The 23,043-nt window shown below is 37.1% G+C and overlaps 1 long non-coding RNA gene across 1 annotated transcript in view; it reads right to left on the reverse strand.

Moving 5' to 3' along the window:
* Window positions 1-7,716: 7,716 nt before the first annotated feature.
* LOC149801178 (uncharacterized) overlaps window positions 7,717-23,043 on the reverse strand; it is a 29,162-nt gene continuing 13,835 nt past the window's right edge. The window contains exons 2-3 of the long non-coding RNA XR_016420586.1: window positions 18,460-18,624; window positions 7,717-12,044 (exon numbers count right to left, since the gene is read on the reverse strand). This is a non-coding gene — a long non-coding RNA (uncharacterized LOC149801178). The remainder of the gene's footprint in view (window positions 12,045-18,459; window positions 18,625-23,043) is intronic.

Consider the following 23,043-nt stretch of genomic DNA (forward strand, 5'->3'; position numbering starts at 1 on the left):
TAGTATATTTGGGGTTTGTTTTTTCCTCTTCCCTCTGTGTGTGTGTGTGTGTGTGTGTGTGTGTGAGTGTGTCTGCGCGCGTATGTTGTGTGTGTGTGTGTGTGTGTATTGGTTTCTGTTTGTCCCTATAAAACTCACTTTATCCCTATCAGATATACTCTACCTACCTACCTACAGTAGCGCGTATTCAGGTCAGCCACTTGCAACACTGTGGCCATTTATCCCCTAGTGTTCAGTACAGTGACGTCACTGACGCTGGAAATTTTGAGACTATAAATATCGACTTGGGGATTTCCACATTTTGTAACTATACATATATACTAGAATTCATAAACAGGAACGTCACTCAAGCTGAGGCTATAAAAAGATAGTGGGATTTTCCAAAGGAAAAACCCACAAGTTGGAGCTATAAATAGATAGTGGGATTTCATAGGAATTTCAGCTGATTATAGATACATAGGTATTTATTCACGATCGTCACAGAAGTTGATATTGTAAGTAGTTACTAATTTTATCCATTTTAGTCTAAACCATTGTAACTTAATTTTCGGGGATATGTTTATTTTCCTTTAAATTCTGGGACAATTTCGTCATTTTAGCGTTACTTTTAGTCACATCCATTTTGTCGTTGAGCATTTCCTTGATTATAGCTATTTATAGCATCATTACAATTATGCAAATTTTTGAACACCCCAGCAAGATTTCAGGTCTTGGTAATGCTTTATATATAAATCTCACGCTCGTACTAGTGTATGTATGTTTCTGTCTCTGTTGTGTTTGACCCTCTACCATCATTGTCTCTAGACAATCCCACCATGTTCAATTCCCCTTGACGCTATACAGACCCACCATGTTCAATTTCCATATGTTAAATTCCCCTAGTCCCTAGATAGACCCACACTCTATTCCCATGTTCAATTCCCCTTGACGCTCAACAGTCCCACGATTTTTCTCCATGTTAATTTCCCTTGACGCTAATCTGACCCACGATTTTTCTCCATGTTAAATTTCCATTGACGCTAATCTGTCCCAGGGGTGTTTTTAATGCTAATTCCCATTGACGCTAATCTATCCCCCTTCACTACTAACAGTGGAGATCTGATTCAAAGCATTCAAAGGACTAACTAACTCCTAGTCCTAATACAATTTTGTATACAATATTTCACAACTTATTGCATCGACAGCTTGTCGTAAGCCAAGCGTAGTAATTCCAGGTAAATCTTTGTACGTCTGAACAAAAAGGTGTATTAAACATTTATCAGTAGGATACATTCCACTAAAATCGGAATGCAGTTCCTAAAGTAACTTCTTCTTAGGTAACAAAAACTTAAGTTGAACATAGACTGCTCTTTCGAGAATCTTTAACACAATACTGAGTAAATTAACAGGCCTGTATTTGTTTGTACCACTCGACATGGATACATTAAAAATAAAAGTAATTGGAATCCTCCAAACACTGGCGCCGTCTATCCTAAACTTTGCTATCATATTGGCAATGTATGCACCTTCACATTAACTAAAGTTACTAAATTCTTTGTAAACAAAATCCCTGTTTCAAGATTGAAGCTGGAATATGTTACAATGAATATTTTTTACACATTATAGAGAAGAAATGCCTACTTTATGGTTCCAATTGTTTGGTTTATGATAGTAAAATAATGTTTATACAGTATAACAGAAAATGCGCTGCGGTTTCTGGTCAACTGCAGTGACACCATTTGATAAATGACAAGTAGGTTCTTTTTAAATCGTTAAACACTGTCTAATGAGCATAATTTGTGCTAATCTTTTCCTAAATGGAATGGTGCTTTATCAAGCTTCCTCCTTTTGCATGATTTTTTGGAGTATCGATGAAGGGTTGTTCTGAATCTCCAAATATGTGGCTATTCCATTCCTAGACAGATTTTTGTAAAAATTAATTTAGGTTGTTATTGATCTATCTACTTTAGGTCAGTATATCAATATTGATTTCTGGAATTTACTTGCAATAGGGGAGAGTTTTCAGTGCACTTTGATTTGTTTTCTTAAATAAATATTGTTTAAAATAATACTTTTGAAACAAAAAGACAAGAGTGTTTTAATGTGTTAAAATTCACTTCATGCATAGTAACCGAATTACTACTTGAAGGTTACTCCCGTAAAAGGGACCGTTCTTGGATTGCTGCTTGTCTACGGATTTCTCGTACAGTGGTACTGTTTTCTGTCTCTTCTTTATTTTTGTTTGTTTTCGCTTCTTTTTTCTCTTCTACTCTCTGGCATTCTACAGGACATGTAGTGATCTACAATAGGAAGAGGGTGGAGTATAGTGATTAGCAATCTAGCACCAGGTGCTAGACGTCCCAGGTAAGAATCCCTCTGTGGGCAAGAATCTGTGTTTTTGAACACCTCCATCAGCATCATTAGCAGATAGGACGCTAAACATTGTTCCGTTTGCGTAATGGAGACGTTAAATGGCGGCCCCATGTGCAAGAAGAGTCATATAGCCGAGAGAAGAAAAAAACTAGGTGCCTGCCTCTGCAAAGGAGGCTCTACACGCATCCAGGTGGTCCATTTTAAGTACACCTTCTCGTAATAATAGATGTAAGATAGCGTGACAAGGTAAGAATAGAAAACAAGACACCCCAATTTAGCTTCCGATATGATAAGTTCTTGCATTAAATATCACTATTTTGAAATATTCACTTAACCGTTGACAAGTTTCGATTATTTCAACTTGTATGAACATTATTGGTTCTAGCCAATTGGCTATCAGCAAGTACATACATATAAATTTAAGTTTGTTACAAAAATTGATGCTGATACGTTTAATATACACAATAAAACAAATCAATAAAACAAATAGATAGTTTGGTGTGTTTGATTAAAAAAAGATTCACCTTACAAAGATTTTGTAGCTTAACCCCACCCCGGCTCGGCTTTCACAGAGACAAATTTTTTTAATATTATTTCAATACATATAAATAGCAGCCAAAACTGATCATGTCTGAAGATTTGGGGTTCGAGGCTATTAAGAAGAGGGCACCTGACGGCGAACACCCATCTAACGGATTCACCCCGAACAAGCTGATTAGTGGTCGAGAAATGAATCTACCTGTAGATCGTTTGGTTGGGGAAAAAAAAACACAAAAAAAAACAAGACGAGACCTTAGAGAATCTGTCTCAATTCGTATCAGAGTATGGGAAGGCAAAGTACCGCTCCGGTGGCCTAGTGGTTAGAGCGTCCGCCTCGGATGCGGGAGGTCGTGGGTTCGATCCCCGGCCGAGTCATACCAGAGACTTAAAAAATGGTACTAACAGCTGCCTCGCTTGGCGTTCAGCATTAAGAGGTTAGTGTTAGGACTGGTCGGCCTGGTGTCAGGATAATGTGACTGGGTGGGACATCATGCTACATTTCTGCGGCATGATGCCCCAGTGCTAGACATCACTATAAACTGCCACATTGCAGACATCGTAGCGATATGACTGAAAAATTGTTAAAGCTACGTTAAAAATCAAAATCACATCACATCACATCACGAAGGCAAAGTGAGCGGCCAAATAGGTAGGCCGATAAATTAGCCTATCACCCGTGATAATATTGATTTTTGGGTGAGAGGGCTGATATCACCTATTCATTAAAAGCTGCAATTATCTGCATCCAAATGTGTCTGCACACATCGGTGTACATGTTATAACTTACCGGTATTTCTCTTGGCTGTGCAGCTACCGTCGGCTGAAGGGTTCTTTTGGTGACATGTAGATTATATTTCCTAAGCAAATCATATGTTTGGTGACTTATAAATCCACCTGGAATAGCACAACCATCTGTCCTGTGGCCATTTTGAATTTCGCGCTTGATATGGCTGTTACCAATTACCAGCATGTATCTAAAGTGTACGCGTGTTTGTTCCGGAAAGATTTGCATGCAACAAAATTGCACATTTTAATGAACAGGTGACATCATACCCACAACATCGTCCATCAGTATCAACACATATGTGTGGGGTTGATTTATCGGACTACCAAAGAGGCAGTACAGTAGAAATATGGCATCAGAAGTTCACCTGTGACCTAAAGGTTTATGGTTAGTCTTTCGATGATGATGACCTTATGTGGTGACACCATGCTCTGAGAAAGAAGGCAAATCACCTAAGATGCAAATCAAGTGGACTGGAGCATGGCGTATTGTTAAGAATATAACGATTGGCACGTACCTTTTCGAAAGAAATGACCATAAGATGACTCCGATTGTTCACTTCAGTCGATTGAAATCACGACTGATACGACGTGGAAGTGAAATTGAACCTACCAAGAGAAAAAAGAATCCGATGATTGGGGCGATGACACAGTAGGATTGTGAAATGTTGCCATATCCCATTACGGCTCAAAGAGTTAAGCGTATGGCACGGCGAAAGGCGGGCAACGAGTCCAAGAGAAAGTAAGATAAGAACTGTAGCAATGGAATTCGCTAGCCAGTTTTGTATCCAGTCACAGAACCGAGTTAATTGAACATAGGAGGGCACACATTATGTGCAGTATTAACTCCTTTGAGCAGATTTATGTAAATTAAAATTGGTTCATATGCTTTAAGAGAAAAAGTTCTCAAATTAAGTGATGGATTTTCAGAATAGCTGACTGAAAACATTTGCAAAGAGTGCTTTCGAGGTAAGATTCTGCATTTGTGTAAGTGAAATGTGACAATTTAAGTTGTGATTGTTAAGTTGCCTGCTTGCTGAGAAGCTTTATCTACAGTGTACTATTAAAACGGGAGAACGCCTGCCAGTAACTTCTCGTTGGTCGGTGGTTCTTCCCGGGGTTTTCCAGGGTTCTTCATCCACCAGTTATACTGGCCGCCATGTATAGCCTATCTTTTGCTGAAAAGTAGAGTTAAACCCTAATACAACAAAAATCTTCATCGTTGTAGCATGAAGTAGGTACCTGCGGAATTTGCTGGTTGGTGGTGGCCTGATGCTTGTAGGAGAGAGTGACCATGTATTGGCGTTTTGTTGCAACAGGTTCAAGCGGTCATTCTGCTTTAGTTTACTTGGGCAGATTTGTAGGAGTCACTCTGACTTGGCTATTCTCTTTTCTTTCTCAGTTTTAAAATTCCAGTTTATCATGGTCTCCAGAAAGCCTATTAAAACTGGAGAGTATCCAAGCATCTGACGATCCCGAGGGCTTTGGAGACATATATGGGGAAAGGAGTGATAACTATGGTCTACTAGCTTACCAAAAGCTTACACTTCCACCTCCTCGATCATCAAACACGTAGGGGAGGATGAAGATGGATATCCTAAAAGAAGAAAAGGACCCAACATAACTGGTTCTTCAGGGAACGCATCTGTGTCAATCAAAATCATTCGTTGTTCGTCGTAGTATATTTGCTCTCAGGGCGATGTAGTATTATTCCATCTTATCTCCTCGTTGAAGAAGGAGACATTATGACTCGGAGATCGCCATCCCGTCACTGCTCATGGGAAGGCGGTTGAGAGACGGGGCTAAACAGTTGTATGAGGTATTGAGTGGCAGTCCTCGTCCCTTCTCTCGATAATAAGACCCGAGCTAGTGTGCCAGATGAACCATTTAATAGACACACGGCAATGTCATCCAAGGTGCCTAGTGACCCAGTGCTTTTTAACATAATTTTTATGGCCATCACTTGGCACATTTCCCGATGACCAGTGACAAACAGACAATAATTGTTAGTTTACATATTACTAATAAATGTCACTTGACACATTTCATGTGTTCCATCCAGATCTAATAAAGGGTGATTGTTGTACCCCACGTGTCCAAAATGTGGAGGTCGCAGCACCAAAAACCGGGGGTAAAAATTTGCAGCTAGGAAAACGAAGTAAACGAGTGTCTGAATTTAATTTTTATTTGTAAAGAAAGAATATACAAGTACAAAACCAGTGTAAGATAAACTTACATGGCAGCCAGCATAACTAATGGAGGAAGAAGCCGGGAAAACCCTGTTAAGAACCACCGACCCACGGGATGCTGGTGACATGCTTTCTCACATACACACACTGGCCGAACCCAAGACTCGAACCCACGCGGACAGATGTGAGATGGCAGTGATCGATAAAAGCGAGCGATGTGGACCACTCGGACACCCGGAGTAACACCACTGGGGGAGATTACCATAATGCAACACGAGAATTTTCAGTGTGTTCACAATCTCGCGGAATAAGAAATTCAATGTTGGTGTAAACAAAAAACTATCGTCAGTGCAGTGTACATATTTGATGAAATCATTTTATGTGCAAGATGCTGCTGATGCATGGACCATGCACATATTTATTGGAATGGTAACACTGACTAATTGGTGACCACTGACCAGTGAGTTGCTGACTGATAACTGGACAATGACCAGTCAGATTATGTATACCTTACTTATGAGTCTCTGTTAAGGGAATTATATCCGAGATCTCGATTTAAACACAGGTCTATACGATCGAGAAGACGCAGGTCCCCTTGCATCAGGAATGCAATGCTAGATTCGCTACTTGGGTGCTGGCGATTACGTTACAATGGGAAATGATGGCCTCCATTACAGAAACTAAAAACTACCTTTCCTGTGTCAGTGATCCCACCGACGTGGAATTGGGCGACTTCTCTACATCGGGATGTGCTGTAGACCCATCATGGGAACTGAGGCAAAGAACAGACAAATTATACCCGTTTAAATCCAGTATATCCTTAATCATAAATCCTTCCCAAGAGTAATATGCCAGCATCTATCTGATGAAATATGGGGATTGGGGAAGAGTACTGTCAGCTGAAATTGTATTGTGATATATTGTAACGTAAATTAATGCATTTCAGCATTTACCGATCTATCTATCTATCTATCTATCTATCTATCTATCTATCTATCTGTCTGTCTGTCTGTCTATTTGTCTGTCTGTCTATTTGTCTATCTGTCTGTCTATCTCTGTCTGTCTGTCTATATATTTATCTGTCTATTTGTCTATCAGTCTGTCTGTCTGTCTATCTGTCTGTCTGTCTATCTATATATATGTCTGTCTCTCTATCTATCTATTGCAAAACAAGTAACTTACATCATTGTAGGATATGTCAAATTCCCATAACAAAGGAAAATTAACTGTATTTCCCTTTACTTTATGTGTCTTTCTTTCTTTCACAAAACATTGACAAGATATACTAAAATAAAAGGAGAATTATCTTATTCTGCCAAATAGATGCACTCAGCACGTGACATTAGCTTAGGACGATTCCTTCCTCTATTTATGACCCCCTTGCCTGGCACCTTTATCTTGTTCTCTGTCATTACAATTTTATGCATATGTAATTTATAGCTACCAGTTGTTGATTTGAAAATAAAAACATCACTAAGATCTAACAACTAAACAATACATGTGATAATGCCCGTTTCCCCACCCACCCCAAGATATACATGTGTATATAGTATAAATTCATAGGAAAATATGTAAGCCACCTGCGAGGTTTTTAGTAGGTGTGTATATTAAATTTGTTTATCCTCGGACAGTTTATGGATACAATTTTACAGCAAAGGGGCGTAGATTGTGTATTCTTAATAGAATTCCTTATTGCACATATCTAATTCAAAGTTGACACTTGTTTATATTTTTTAAAAAGAGGGGCGCGTATATTAAAGCGGAACAATGCACCTTTGCTGGAGCTAAATAATTAATCAATCTACAAATGGGAAATACGTGCTATATAACAAAAGGCAAACAAACATTCAGATTGAACAAATATTTACCAAACTAACCGAGAGGAACATTATTGAAAAAATACTTTGAAGTATTAACGACTGCTATCTCATGATAGATTACCATTCCTTGAATTCAGAACGAGTACGCGTATCAGTGAAATAGGCAGATATGGCGCATAGAAGGACATAGCTCATAAACTTGCATAACCCTTCAGTTAAACTAAGTTACTTTTTTTAATATTGTTTATAGTAATATAATTTCCTTTGCAGACTTTAAAGAAAATGTTCAGGATAAATTGTGTTTTTGACGCGGTGAACATATGAACAAATTCTAATCTTGGAACTAAACTATATGGTTTATACTCGCTTATAAATCGAGTCCAACTGCAAACTGCACAGACCCAGATCTGCCTGCTCCGAATGCGCTGGCTGATCTTGGTCTGTACAATTTGTTAGGATAATTAGAAGAACAAACAACATACACGCTGGTCTGCATGCAAATTATGCTACGGCAGATCAGGATCTTTGTTTTTTGCAGTTTGACTCGACTTATAGGACGGTACTTCAGAAAACTGATAGTTATTGTTGGATAAAACATACCCTTTAAATTTTCATCATCGTTCTTACTTTATTCGCAGTTCAATTCCAAACTGAAACATCACTCTTAATTAAAAAAATGTACTTCGGACGTTTTGAACATATAGCCTACACTGCTTTACAAACTGCTGCAAACTGACAATTTTTACTTCCAACAGAACTGCATTCCCAAAATAACCTGATGTTGAAAGCATCCTCTTTAACAGCTATTAATATATTATGAACAATTTTGAAAAATATACTATCCATGAATAACTCTCAGTTTTTTTCACCAACATTGAAATCAGTTTAAATAATATGCGTATTAAATACATACAATTGTCTGGAACAACTTCTTTAGAGCCTGCAAGAAAAAAAAATCCTAACAGAAACCCAAATGTACTTTGAATAATTCATTTAATTTAGTTTATGTTTCAATCTACTATCAGTCTGAGTTGATAATTCAAGTCTGTATCGTGATTACTGTTCGTGCTACATTAAACGTACATTGTGCACATGACAAATGAAATCATTCCGTTGGTGTATTTAGGAAATCCGGTAGCAAAATCTTCAAAATCTCTTCCTGAAAGTAACAGTACTTAGTCCGACATACCTTCAAGGAGTATTGCACACATGGTCATGTAAGCTTTCACTTTCAAGGTCACTTCTTTGGCTGTTTTATTATAAAGTCTATCAGCTTCAAAAACATTTCAATAATAGTCCACTGTGGCCTGGTTTGCTTTGTTGTCAAAGTCACATATGCCTACACTGAGGATCTTTAAATACCAACAATATATTTTAACTGATTCAATAAATACACGTGATTCTGCTGTTTGTATAATATGCTTATTACCCACACACCACACACCCCTAAAACTTCCATCTCTACGTCAGTCTCACCAGGTGGAAATAGCAAACTATCGGTGTATCCCTATGTGAGCCATGGATTTCGGCACAAGTCTTTTTTATTATTTTTTTTTTTAGCAAAACGTATTTACACAGTATTCTTGTCACCAATCATAACTTTGCCACATCATGCAGTACGATATATCAACTCACTTCAAGGTCATCGGTTTGGCGAAAGATACAGATATCTATTTCGATTTCCCTTCCACTTCCTGACAGCTGGCATCGGTTCAAGATATTTTATATGAACTCCAACAAGATATATTCTCAAAAATTCATCAAGAGCGTCTACATTCAGCTGACGAGCTCAGGTGCAGTAATAACCCTCGCATTCCACGCTTGACACTGGAAGTAACTGTGAAATTTCCATCAAACGAATAATATTCGGATGATGTTCTTTGATTTCTAACTAGTTTTTTGTCAATGATTCAGCTGCTGACAGTCCTCTGTAATTGTCCTACGCAAAGTACGTGAGAATCCTAAACTCATTACTTGATCGGGACTGTGATCAAAGTACGAGAGAATCCTCCACTCATTATTTGATCGGGACTGTGATCAAAGTACGAGAGAATCTTCCACTCATTATTTGACCGGGACTGTGATTGCATCACTGTTCTCTCTTGGCTGACCATAATGAGCAGTGTCCACGTGATCATAACCAAGTTGTGGCATCTCACCAACATTTGGAGCAAAAGTATCACATTCTAATTAAATCCATTCAAAATCACGTGGTCGGGGAATCTATCATGTGTGTCTGCACGAATAATCCGTAGGCACTGTACTACTTTGGCTGGAACGTTAATGTCACGTGACCAACACTTCAATTCTACCCCTGGAAAGTGACCGCCGACATATGTACCAGTAAGAAACACCCTCCAGAGTAGCTCAGAGATGCACAGCTTCCCTATGATGTCAAAAATCCACCAACACGCTGCTTCATGGTAATGGAAGTTAATATATTGTCTGCGAAACCGGCTAAGAGCAGTGGCGGAATGCCCATAAGACAGACAGGGCAACTGCACAGGGCGACCAATTCAGGGGCGGCAGATTTTAAAGTATGCAGATATGGTTTTCAAAACTTCATTTTGTAATAAAAAGAAGAAAAAGAAGAACAACAAAAAATGATATATCCTCTTTTACAGTTTGCCATTGTTTGAAGATATAAAGTATAAAGGTCTTTAAAGGTTCTGATTTTGAGGTTTCGTTTTGACTTGCAGCAACTAGGACTTTTTATAGGGGCAGTAAAATAATAAATCCGTCACTAAGGGTTACAGTTTTCGTGTCCATTATGCTTGTGTTCTGATGTAGTGAGTAGTACCCTCTCTAGTAGTAAAACTGATACATTTTATTGTTTTATCTAGGCATATATAAGCCTCACAACTAAAAAAGCGCAACTTTACTGAGAAGATGACCGTTGAGATCTACTAGACTGCTGTTCACTAAAGGATTATGGTGCCCTTCTTTACCGCGATTTAACCAGCTAACTGTGAGTAGCATAGCCTTCATGCAGTTAAGCAGTGGCAAGTTTAGTTAGCGACACCTCTACTGATTGCCCGTGGAAAAATAATGTGCAAACGAGACATAGTTACCTTTGAATTAAGTTTAGTTAGCGACACTGTTATAGACTGTCAAACGAAGAAACAGTCCGTTTACTAGACAGAGTGACATTCAAAGTTTGCTTCGTTACTTCGCTTATTTCACAATTCAAAGGATAAACAAATCAATGGCAATTTGATATAATGATATTTTGGATATCCTATAATCAATGTCCAGTTGGTCAGTGCATGTGCCGGTCAAAACCTTTCAATTGCTGGTAGTATCTGGCAAATAACATGATTTAAGGAGCCTGTTTTACACCCATCTTTTCACATGACCTTGAAAAGGCATCACCACTTGTGAATGGCTTCTTCTGCTGCTATAATATACAGTAAATATACAGGAAAACATGTCATCCCAGTCACCTTTAATCACAGATCACCTGTTCACAATAGTTAGTCCTCTTCGTCCCGTCTGGATCATAAAGCTACATCTATTTTCCCATCTTCGCCAGCCAAGATTCCGATATGATAACCCTATCTACATTTTGGCGGATCAAACAGCTATATTGGTGCTTTGTCCAAGCTACATCTATTGGATTTCATGTGTTGCCTCCTTTGGTATGTAATGCCAACTAACCAATAGCGTGGTACATTGTACATCGGACGAAAATGTTGTAGACGATTGACTTAAAAAGGATACTTTGTAAGTTTAACATCGAAAGTTTAACATCGAAAGTATGACTATGTTCCAGAGGGAAGCCATTACAGGTCTATTTGAGTGAAATATATTTGTGCAAACACGGACCGGCGGGGAGGGGCTGCTTATTTATCAGTCGATACAAATTATGTGCTCTCCTTGTCTCGATCATGTAGGAACAGAGTTCAATTTCGAACAACTTAATTTTGAAAGAATAAGGCTTGCCGTCGCATCCAATGAAATTCACAGATCCGAAGCACAGAAATATCTGCTCGATACGCCAAGGTGTAGATAGGGTATCAAATCCACAGTGACCGCTCAGTCAAAGCAAAACTAAATTTTTGCTGTATAAGGAAGGCATTATATAGGTAGAGAAATATCACATGAATGACTCTGCAAATATTTATTTTCTCGCATGTATTTGTCGTACTCAAGTCATATTGATATTGTAACTTAAAGGTGACAATACAATAAATTCGAAAGTGAGAACGCTTGTATCATTTTGGTAAAGGGTCGAAAAAATAAATTTTCTCCATTGTGGGAAAAGTAGATTTGTTATCGCAACAAAACGGAATCTCCTTTTGTGCCAGTGTAACTGGTATAGTTCAGTATCTTCATCTCTTTGCCTCGGATGTAAATCTATCTGAAGAAGAAAAAGAAAATTCGTCATTAAAATATGAGGCTCTTTTTAATAGGATCACGGATCATTCAATACTTAAAACTTTTTCTGAAAGACAGGCGAAATATCGGTTAATGGGTCAACAAATAAGACATAACGTATGCTCAATATGTTTATCAACTCAGATCTCATACATGTTCCACCATTGTCTTTGTATAAATGAAGAGTAGCAAATCAATTAGAATATTATAAGGGTGATAACTCTTGCGACCTTATTATGAACTGGATTATATTACATGTACGTGCATATATTATGTTACAAACTTAACGAATATCTAACCACATTCAGCCAGTACTTCGGTGGTTAAGAAAGACATTAAAATGGGGGGAAACAAGACTAAAGCAATAAGACTATAACCAAGGCAGTAGTGTCAGTATGAATTGCCAACTACAAGCATTTGATATATCCTACAAAATGTGCCTTTTTTCCTTGGCAAAGCAGACGGAACAGAACTACAGGATATTGAACATTATGGCGGTAAGACATCAACACCTAGAAATGCATATCAGGGTCGACGTATCGCATTCTACAAAGCCATAACCTTATCGACGGTGGATACAAACACCAAAGCACAGTGTAAACGCCGAACGCCGAACACCGAACAGAGTGTAAACACCGGAACACATTGTAAACGACGAAAAGCACTTAAATTATACTGTATATGCCATTGGTTGAGTAGGCATAACTCATATCTTTGAACATTTAATATACTTACATAGTAGAGCAGCTGGATTAGGAACTGTACCAAAATGATCTCTATCAAATGAATTTGGGAAACAATTATTATCCTTTTGTTGAAACAGACTCGGAAATGAATATTAAAAACTATACATGTATGAAATATTCTAAACACAATACAAAATGCAGGTAAAAGATTGCAATAAGTATATAATTATACTTCAGTTGGAAATAATGTATTTTACCGTGAAAATATTATTCTATTAAATAGAAATTTACGAGCTGCTCTTTGCCATGTATGACACGCACCATAATACTCGGTATTAGATCTGCATGATCGGCAATCTGATTACGATACTTTACTCTGAGAGAACATTAAAGGCATGGTCGAGCTCCGAGTGTTTTTGGGACTTTTAACGTTAAAAATATCGCATACATTATGATGCTGAAGACATCTCTAAAAATAATATATCCATTGTGTTCTTTGTTACTGGACAGATCCGGTGGCTTAAGTGATTAGCGGGAGGTCGTGGGTTCGAACCCCGGCCAAGTCATACCAGAGACTTACAAAACTGGCGCTCAGCATGGTTGACCTGGTGTCAGGATAATGTGACTGGGTGGGACATGATGCTATATGGCTGCAGCATGATGCCACAGTGCTAGGCGTTAATGTAAACTGCCACACTGCAGACATCATAGCAATATGACTGAATTTTTGTTAAAGCTACGTTAAATATCACACACACACACACACACACACACACACTTTGCTGTTGCATTGTATTCACTGTTTCAAAGTTATCACTGCTCGTACTGTACTGGTGGTCTAGTCAACATCTAGGACTTCATTTTTTCTTACACAATATCATATAATGACTTTTCACGTCTGTTGTCATAAGCTTGACTAAGTCTCCATCATTGTTGTTCCAATAAAATCCCTAAGTCGATTAATTTATCACGATGCCCTGGATACGTTTTTGAAAAATCATACATTGTTTTGAACCTTTTCAACAAATCTGTATGAATCATTAAATGAAATTAATATTTAATCTTTTCTGTAATGTTACACACTTCGAGTAATCTGATTCCAGTATTGCATGTATGCACATATTCTTTCTAAATACTATACGCATTAATCCAAACATTTTGTCAGCTATATAAACCGCAATAATTCTGTAATTAAAGAAATCTCTACGAAATATATTTTGGCCACAGTATTCTCAAACAATCCCTGAAAAATTTATCTCACATAAAAATAGCCACAAAATAAAATATTGTCACACAAACAAAACATTCTAAATTAACTGTTTGATATAGTAATGTCATGAATGAGTATAATAATATATTCTTACACAAAGAAATCATTTCTCCATGAAATGTACTCTACTAGCTAAATATATCTGCATAATATATTTTATGCAGTACATTTGCGATCAATAATCACAATTGTGGCCAGCTACAGAAGTGCATTGAATGACTACGGCATATAGTATAATAATTTCACTTGTGCGTAAACAGGGAAAGGCTCAACCACGCGCTCGTGTGCACTTACGTAAATCGTTGACTCGCACATGACGAGCAGGGTAAAGTCAGGGTTGTTGACCTACATCACTAAGCTCGGTCCAAAATGCCCAGTATGTTAATACTAATGTACATTTCCCACAGAAAATCTGCGCAAGATAGTTCTTTCTTAATTCGATATACTAAAACATATACTAAGAAAAACGAGAGCAAAAAGAAAGTAAAGTAGAATTAGATTGTATGTCTCTTTGCTAGACGGATCGACGTATTTCCAACTCGACTACAGTGACCGATAACTCGAAATATGTATTTGCTTATGTTATGGCTGTCTATTAAAATTTAAAAAAACAGATGAACCGTAATAACGATCTTGGATTCTTTTCGTGTAATAGATTTGATTCTGCGCTGCAATTCATCGTTGATTTGTTCGCTCTGATAACTAATTACTTTACCTGCATCACCGATAGGGCGCCAGAATGCATCGTCGTCGGTAGCCTTTCTTACAAGTACAACTGTGTGCTTAGCTCCAAAAATAACCTTTATGACATTTCTGCAAAATCCAAAGATATGTGACAGTGAAATTGCACATGAAAATCTTCTGCTTCTATCTTTCAGCATTGATCGACGTGCTGCGAATCCTAATTTAAATTCTGGATTAGCACCATGAACCACCGGCCACACGTCAGCGTCAGTGGTGTCGGCATTATTTCTTGGTCATCTTATATTATACTGTATGTTGTCAGCGTAGTCAGAAGTGTCTTTGGCAAAACATCATTGACGGACCAGCTGATCTTGAATAATCATCGGAATATCTTGCTAGACCCACTATCGTCGTGGCAACGTCGAAGTCATTTTGGCATATTTCAATGTTTCTTCCGCCAAACATGTATATAGCACTGTTGAATAACGCCATAATGCCATTATTAACAAAACCAACTCTAACATCTGCGTTATATTCAATAGCAACTGTTCTTAATGTTTTACCTTCTACTTTAATAAATGCTTCAGCGTGTCAGCATTATCTATTTGTATCCTGAACTTGCAGTTCGATTCGTCCACCCTGATTTGGCTCTCGTGCGTCATAAGAATAATGTTGATAATCGCGCACTGATTCATCCTTGAGACCTGGTACATCCATGTCAAATGCAGGATCAGATACACTTTTAGACATTTTTATATTTGTTATCGTCTAACACAAAGACCACTTTCTGCTATTAGACCAGCAGCCATGTTTTTTCTATTTCTGAGAGGTAACTCTGCTAGTTTTTGATCTGCCGCTTGATTTATTATTTTACTAACATTTGCAGACATCACTTCAGTGCTGGGCAATTTTACTGGCTGAGATTTTCGTCGTAATAGTCGTGCTAGTCTGGCCTTGATTGCTGAGAATGCTTTATCAGCAACATAACCAAGAGCACCAAGACCTTTATCACGATCAACGTCAATTGCCTTCATTCCCAGTTGCTTTGCAATCGGTATTGCTTTTGGGGCTATCCTGCTAAACAGACCCTGAAAAACGTCACCGAGTCCATCCCTGTAGATCGCTTTATACGCAGGTAATCTCGAATTTATCACCCTGACCATGATCAGTCCAAGTTGAGCGCTATGTATGATCATCTTATTTTCTTGTCACTGATCTAATTGTATGCCCTCTATCTCTACGGTAATCATCAACAATTTCATCGATGAGAGACCGATAAACATTAATGTCCATGATACCCCTGTAAATAATCTTTGACAAATAGCAGCTGCTTCATTAATGATTTCTGGGGAAATATTACTGGCTCGTCTTCCGTCAGTTATGTCGGCAAGGACGTTATTGGGGCATAAGGTAATAAGACCACTTCCAGTGGAATAGGAACCAGGATCTGTACCATGAAATTTTTCTTTATTGCCTGCTGCTGAGTATGATTCTATTTTTTTGTCCTACTTCACGTTTGAATTAAAAAACTTTCCTCACCCTCGTTGATGCTCTGAAGATTATTAGCGATGACATATACATTTTTAATCCAATTTTCACGCTTCAGAGTTTTAACATATTTGGATTTTATGTATTTTTCTCTTTTATCGTATCCATACGCAGCAATATTTACTATTTGGTCCGGATCCCTGATAGCGCTAATACCTTCAGGCGTAAATGTGTCCATAAAATTAATTTTAGGTTGTGGTTGAAGAGGTTGAGGCTGAGGAGGTTGTGGCTGAGGTGGAGGTTGTGGCTGAGGTGGCCGTTGTGGTGGTTGTGGCTTTGGTTTTCGTTGTAAAAATGAGAGATATCTATCTTTTCCATCGATAAATGCAATATATCTTATCTCACTAACTCTGGCCTGATCAACGTCATAGCGTAGTCGAAATATCCATTTGTACCAGGGTTTTTTTTTAAATATCCATAGGCTTATTAGCATACTCGGGTTTTAAAAATTGTTCTCTTACTTAAACTTGCCGCTGCAATTGAAGATAAATGATCCACGCTTTTAATATTTCTTAGGGCAACAATATTTTTTGGGGTAATTTTATTAATCACTTGTTTTTGGTTCTGGTTCTGATTCTGGTATAGGATCCTTTATATCGGCCACTTCAGAATGACGCTGGTCAATATTATCAAGTATTTCTTGTGTATGTGGTTGATAAGTAGCACCGCCTGTTTCACCTGGAAGTTCTTTAAGAATCGTTTTTGTTTGTTTAGCGCTTTTTGCTATTGTTCCAGTTGTTTTAGATATTTGTCCCAACGTGGGAGGAAGACCCACGGTAGCCCTTGTAACCGGTTTAAATAACTAATCTGCACCTTCTGTAAATTCCACCTGAGACTCCTGAAGCGCTTGTAGTTGTTGCTTGACAGAATCACGGACGGCAAGATATTTTTTAATTGCATCTAGTCGCTGTAGAGCTAGTTCAGTTGTGCGAGATTCCATTATTGATATAATAATAATTTAATTACGCCACCTAACCGTTACCTTTTTACCACATTCATGGGGGCGGGGGCAGGCAAATGTATTTGACATACACAAAAAATAACCTTGTTACAGGTCTCAGTGACGTTTGTATTTTTCCACCCGTCGTAGGAAGCTTTATTTCGGTCTGAAATTTTGGTCTGTTTACCCTCCCTTGGTTAGCGTTATTGACGATTGTATTTTTTACCCTCCATTGGACGCTTTAGTTTGGTCTGAAATAAAATTTTGGACTCTTAAAGTAAAATCGAGTTATCCAAATGTTTTCTCTTAGGAAACCACCGATTCACGGAGTAGGATCTAATTATTTTCACACCATATCGTAATTAATATAATCCAAACTCAAACAATCTCCGGTAGTAGTACGACTATTGTTAGTGACAGTTTGTACACGCCAGCCGTGCGAATAGACTTTGTAAATTTAAGTACACAGCAGCTGCACAAAATACATACTATGGAAAAATCATTTTGTTATGGTGTTTTGCAGTCCGATTGATGAGCCACCAAACCTCTAATGGTGTTGATGGGTACATATTATGTTCGGCGGCGGATAGACACATCTTTCCATTTCATCAGTATGAAAGTACATAGCTCTATTATATATGTAACATTAAATAATCAAATTAATAAATTATATATACACAACCAATGATATATTATGGTATATACAATATAATTTAACAGCATTTTGTTGTTTCCACATTGTTCCTTAATTTCGGTGCGTTTCGGTGGTTTGTTGACCCCCCCCCCCCCATGTAAACATATTTATATTTTGTGTATTTAAACTTTAACATGACTTTGTACGAACGCCGTTCTGACACGTTTTCCCATTTATCTTCTCAATAATATATATATACAATCCCTCTATCATATTCTCCTCTGATAAACTAATAATTATTCCTATTATGGTCTGTTATTCAAATCCCTGTATTAGCAACCTTTTTGGACAACTTCAATCAAACTCCTGTGCAAACAGCAGGGCCGGCGCTACCATATAGGCAGGGCGCTTATTTCAGGGGGCGCATTTTTTTTAAAAAAAGTTATTGTTTATGAATTTTGAAATTGATATATTCCGGGGGGGGGGGCAAAATCTAACTTTGCCTAGGGCGCCAGATAGTCTGGCAGGGTCTGCCGCCGGCCCTGGCAAACAGTCATTATTGTGTTAAAGGCAATAAAGTAACGGCATTTTCTGACACATCTATATATTTTTTCAAAAAACATAATCACATTATACCGTATGTAAACAAATGACACCGGTTATTTTCGCCGCCAAGAACAACGTATTTGTAGTCGCTGTCTTAGAAGTCATTTGGGCGTGCTTGATTCGTTGGTTTCTGATTGATGAAGTGGAATGCCTCTCAAGAAAACGTATGACAATGCCGTACCCGAAACACTGTATCTGACAATAACAACAGTAATAGATAATAACAAATTATATAGTAATAAAAACATAACTAATTAATTAAATTATTTTAATATAAATGTAATATTCATAAGAAAGAATGCAAGATCAGTGTTTACATATTTCTCCTTTGTTTATTTGCATAAATAATAATAATAATAATAATAATAATAATAATAATAATGGTTTTTCGCTTGCAAGCATAAAGTTACAAAAAAAGAAAATAAAGAGGAAGATCAAAAGTTATGTGCGGGCGGTTTATATTTAACAGAGTCGCAAAAATACAATGAGGGCACGGGGATAGATCCAAGTGGGATAGGTAAACAAAGAATGAACCAGTAGGACCAGGCATTCATTTTCAACAAAGTAAGCCCAAGTATTCAAAATCAGACAACTAAGAGTGTAACAGTTGTTCAGATTGTGTATTGACAAGGTTACAACCGTCAATCAGACTTCCAACGAGTACATGCGCTTGTTCAGTACAAGTACAGTACAAATGGGTAATTAGTCATGTTAAAGACCGCATGTCAAAGATGAACATGTTCAACTTGCAAAGCGTTAAAATGCATTTAAAGCGTTAAAACCACAGGTGCTCGACGCGAGCTTGATGTTGAGGAAAAAAACAATAATCTAATGGAAAAAATCATACCGAGTGACAAAATTACCTTAGATTACCCCCATGACCCATTTTGACATAGGACTCTCTCTATCATAATATATAAGAGAGAAGAAACGGAACTTCCAAATACTTCGTTCCACCCATGACCCTAGATTTCCTTCTGCTATTTCCGTCTTTAAAGGCACACGTCCATACTATATGGCTTGTTTCACTCCTGAGATATTTTTCTATTCATCAAGCCATCATTGACTTTTCTGCGTTGTACCAAACTGAAATTACAGGCTCCGAAACGTGCGATTTTCGCGAATGTTTACTGAGACAAGTACGTGCACATGTGAAAACCGGTGACAAGAGCTACATGTACCATGTTTACGACTCTACGATGCATCCCTTCTTGAATTACAGAACAATGGTAGATGCAAAAGTAAGTTTTTACTTGCCATTAACTCAATTCAACTTTAGGAATCCTGTTCCATGCAAAAATTAGACATTGTCTTCTTCACTGCACATGCATTGTATACATGCGACTTTATTTTTAAAACAGGTAAACTATGCGGCACACACGTCAACGCCGAAATATGATTGGATCAAAAGGTTATACTTATTATCACATGAGCTCGGACTTGTCTCAGAGTGGAAATTCGCGAAAATCGTACGTTTATGATACGTCAGACAACATAAATTAAATTAACTTTGCACCTTCTGGATCTTAACAACATAAGCTTTCCTTGAAGTCTAAATACTGTATCCAGCTTCAAACTTTTCGCTGGTCTTTCTCGCTCAAAATAATGAACCATGCTAACCACATTACTCGACAGCATACCAATTTCTTCATAACCAACGTTTTTCTTATGAATTTTTTTTCTTCTCCATTTGATTAGATATCTAATTATATTCATAGTGAAAATATAACCGAATTTAAATGCAAAATATGAAGTTTTTAAACATTAAATTTATACATATTGTTATAAATAGTTAATTTAATTTAATTTGTTTGTTAGTTTTTAATATTTTTTATTATTATTTTCGTTATATGCTACGGGTAATGAAAACATTGCATCTAGTTGCTGACTTTGTTCCAAAATCAGTGACAGTTTTGGTAAACAACCTTTTATTAAAATTTTTTTTATCTTTCTCAGAGTAAGAATCATAAAGTTGAGTCATGGTCATACCTGTATTACGTGATATGTATCATGTGCCAATTGGTAACAAACTTCTATATTTCCAGAAGAATAAAATTTTGACCCTCATCCGGGAATCTGTTTTGAGTCTCAATTAGCTGTATAACTATATAACTAATGTTTTGATAAAGGATTGTCAGTTGGGCTTAAAACACTTGACACGTTAAGTTGTACTATGTTGTGTCCAGTTTGGGTTGAATTTTATTCAAATTATTGAATTCAAGTGATTATGTTCCCTGGAAATACAGAAGTGCTCTGACAAACTTCTTGGGCAAAGACATTCGCTGGAATTTATACTGAATTCAAAACTGGAATTATATTTTCTGTGATTCAACAAGAGACTGTTGACACATCTGCACTTCGCAGGTTATTACAGACGTCATCGCCTTCCATCTTGAATTTTCATGGGGATTTGAACTGAGATTCATTTAGAACTTTTCACTGATAGGACTTGTGTTTTAATTCTTGGATTACAATTTGGATTTAATTTGCAATACAGTAAGTCCTTTTTTCTCATTTTTCATTTTGTTTTCTAGTTAAATAAATTATTTGTTAAATTTTACAAAGTCTGTTGTCTTCACTCTTTTCTGTTACTTATTTTAAGAGCATAGACTCGAAACAATATTAAATAGTGCACTGTTTGTAACAATTGGCGCAGCAGATCTCCTGTTAGTCGGACAGGATACGCATATCAAGTCACGTTATGCAGCTGATCAATTAGATAGCGGTCCATATGAATTTAGAAAAGAAGAGTTAAGAAGAAAAAAACACAATTGACTGACAGTCGGTAACAGATAGATGAAGTTTGAGTTTCGTCAAGTTTCGAGAAAAATTCCCCGCATCTGACCCGCATTTGCACATTCGTTATGTCCTATAAGGCGCGTTTGATTAATAGTCGCAATGTTGTAAGAGAGTACTTAATTTTTCCGTGACTGAAATAACCGTTGTCACGAACGCTGTGCTTCACACAATGGTCCATTTCATCTCCACTGATATATAAACTGTTTGCATCTTTAATTATAATCAAATTTTCTGATGATTGTAAAACTAAGAAGCTATGAAAGTGATTGGGGGCAAAGCATTTCTTTTTAAATACGATAAATAGCATTTAACTGGAAAAGTAGTTGCATATTAAATGGGGTATTCAAGTAAAATTATTTAGTGCCTTTCCATCCCGACCTGCCTGCGATGATGATGATGATGATGATGATGATTGTGATGATGGTGGTGATGATTATTATTAACTTGCATTCTTTCCTTACTCTCAAATACCTTACATTTTTATTTTTACACTGAGATATTTGTGGGTGGGGGTAACACATGTAGTAAGACTGCAAAAAAACCTGCTAATCTTTGGAAATTCTCATTATTTTGTTTTACACATACACATGCTTATGAATAAAACTCGTTATTCTAAACACAGTCTATCCTCTCTTAAAGGACACTATGATTATCGATGACATTTCTGGGAATCCATGCTGAAATCTTTATTAAGGGTACCTGCTAAACATGGCGGAGAATTTTTTTAAGCGATCATCGTCACTTAATTGTTTTATGTTGTATAGAAAGGACTGATCTGATGAAGCTCACACATCTTCCGTACATTATTCTAAAAGCAAAATATAATAGCAATTGACCGGCTAATCCAAGGTCGGAAAACGGTTATCACTAGTTGCTATGGAAGTCAATACGATTGCTAGGGCTAGGGAGTCCTCCAAAAGCTTAACCTTGGTAGTACATTGGAAGTGCATGGCAAAATAAAAATTCCAACCAAGTTTATGTCAAAAATACATATGGTACAACCAAACATCCGCAGTTTGGTATGGAGGTAAACAAGCAACAACAAACAAAAAAAAAACAAAAAAAAAAAAAAAAAACACAGCATCAAGCAAAGAAAGAAACAGACAGACAGACGTTGGAAAATATATGTTAAGTGTGATCAATATTATCGCGGTTATTTAAATAGTCTACAAATAAATTTTCCACCCAGTTGCAACTAAACATTGTTTGGAAAGCCACCAAAAACAAAACTGTGGTAGAACATATCAGAAAATATGTTATAACAAAACTTGATTGACACTGACATTGACATTGGTTCAAAACGGAGGATATGATGCAATTATTTACTTTTCTTTGCAATTAAACAAAATAGGTTGCTAGAGAAACCACCTAAAACACAACTTTTGATAAAACATAAGAAATTTTGAGTGCTTCCGCAGATTTTTGATTATTATCGTACTATGCACGCTTAAACGATTATTAGAACACACAAAGACATGACACACAAAGACATGACAACAGATGACTGATGGACAATTAATCATAGTCATGACATGAATTTCTTCCAATTGTTTTCAGCCAATCAGCAAACGCCCCTTTGTAACAGCCCGGAAATACCTGTATAAAAATGGAGGATCGGCTACAAATGATTTACGTTGTACGGCAATGAGCGAAATTCTGCGGAGAACAAAATATTGTAATTATACTTAAGCCAGCGACTTTTCTTGTGAAAAGTAGCAACACCCTTAAGATAACAATATATGCTATCTTTATTTTAAAACTGTAACTACTCGCTGAAATAGACAATCTCTCCACGTTAAAATGTAACCTAGGTTA

The sequence above is a fragment of the Sinohyriopsis cumingii genome, chromosome 4 (genome assembly GCF_028554795.1).
Source record: "Sinohyriopsis cumingii isolate HCF-2022 chromosome 4, ASM2855479v2, whole genome shotgun sequence".
NCBI classification, from domain to species: Eukaryota; Metazoa; Mollusca; class Bivalvia; order Unionida; family Unionidae; genus Sinohyriopsis; species Sinohyriopsis cumingii.